The sequence below is a fragment of the Mandrillus leucophaeus genome, unplaced genomic scaffold (genome assembly GCF_000951045.1).
Source record: "Mandrillus leucophaeus isolate KB7577 unplaced genomic scaffold, Mleu.le_1.0 Scaffold427, whole genome shotgun sequence".
Taxonomy (NCBI): domain Eukaryota; kingdom Metazoa; phylum Chordata; class Mammalia; order Primates; family Cercopithecidae; genus Mandrillus; species Mandrillus leucophaeus.
In genome coordinates, this window is record NW_012104554.1 from 2,267,077 (window position 1) to 2,268,803 (window position 1,727).

Sequence of the window (1,727 nt, forward strand, 5' to 3'; positions counted from 1 at the left end):
AAAAAAAAAAAAAAAATCTCCTGAAAAGAATTATCTGGGCTCCAATCAGGGCCACTTAAAAACTTTCACTGTCATAGGGCCTTTGCCTTTCTACTTTCTTCTCACTCTCCAGATTGTTCCCTATTTCACAGAAACAATAAAGGCAAACAGAGGGAAATTCTTTGATAGTCCTGAGTCCCTCCCAACATTATAAAGCTATCCTTAAGGAAAACCTGTTCAGGAGATTCTCTGTACCCCATTCCCTCCTGTTTCCCTAGAGACCTTGCTCTATCTGTTAGCCACTTCCAAATATAAGTTCTTTGTTGGATCTTCTTGTCGTCATTTAGGCACGTTCTAGCCTCTTTCATCTTTTTTTTTTAAAAAACCAAATCCTCCATTAATCATACATTCTCTTCTAATTACTACCTCTCTCTCTCTTTTTTCAGCTAAGCTGCTGACTTCACTTTGCACTACCTGCTCACTCATAACCCTTTGTAGTCTGTTTTTTTTTTTTTCCCCCAAGATTAAATGATTGTTATAAAAGTGTATCACACTGTATGGAAATCAACATTTTCTGACACAATTTTGTGCATCTAGAACTATAGAAATGTCACTGTCTCTGCCCCACATCTTCAAATCACATGAATAAGTCTTCCCAGAGGGGAGCTTCTGGAAAAGCAAGCTATTTCCTGGGCTCATATTTCCCTGATTTTGTAGCATGCATCAACAATCTATCCACGAAGTATATATTGGGGAATAAGGAGGGCATCCACCAGCAAGACCACAGTTGTTGACAGCCATAAGATTAGAGACAAGCACAAAGGGACAGGTCAACATGCCAGCAAAAATCTTGTGACAGCTTGAGAATAACTCTTTATTTCATTCATGGTAGAAACCCTGCCGTCCAGGGCATAGGCATTGATGAGGCAGGCCAGTGAGCTACACAGCCGCAAAGAAATCATGTCACCTAGGAGGTGAGGAACCAGTCCCAGGAAAAACCCTAGGATGCCCTCTTTCTGATATATGGTTATGAAGTCACTAAGTCCACAGTACTTAGGTCCTCTGCCAATGAATTGTACCACAGGTCTCAGAGTGATCACGTGGAAGGAATGTGTGATGAGGGCAGCAGTAGAACGAGCCGTCATCTCTCAAGCTGTCTCCTTGATAACTCAAAGGAAGACGAGACTTCTTTCTGTACATTTCCAGGTCCTCGTCCACTCCTGGGAATGCTGTAAAACTTTTCCATGGGCCACAGTTTGAAGGCCTCCCGAACACAGTCTTAGAGTTAAGCCTGTGAAAAGCCCATACCTTTCATTGATACTGGCAATGTATTGAGTGTAACAAAAGAGACCAGGAAGTTGAAATACTTGCCATCCAAACATATTGCATCCTATTTTTGGAGGAAGAGGCTTATATCCTGCATGAGCAGCTGGGACAGGATGGTGAGACCAGAACCAAGGAGGACTTGACTGGCTGTGTCTGCCATGATGGCACCTGCTACAGTATGGATTTATTTTGAATTTTTCTACTGAAATTACTCTGGCCGGTGGTTCTCAACTTGGGGTGATTTGCTTCCCAAGGGACATTTGGCAATGTCTGGAGACATTTTAGGTTGGCACAAATGGGGGATGGACAGGGGAAATGGGGTTGTTCCTGTCATCTAATGTGTAGAGGCTAAGGATTTTGCTAATCATTCCATCATGCACAGGACAGCCCCCATCATCAAGTTATTCAGCCCTATATGTCAA

At 42.6% G+C, this 1,727-nt stretch overlaps 1 pseudogene; it reads right to left on the reverse strand.

The window, feature by feature from the left end:
* Positions 1-543: 543 nt before the first annotated feature.
* On the reverse strand, positions 544-1,465 carry LOC105548941 (annotated as a pseudogene).
* Positions 1,466-1,727: the final 262 nt, after the last annotated feature.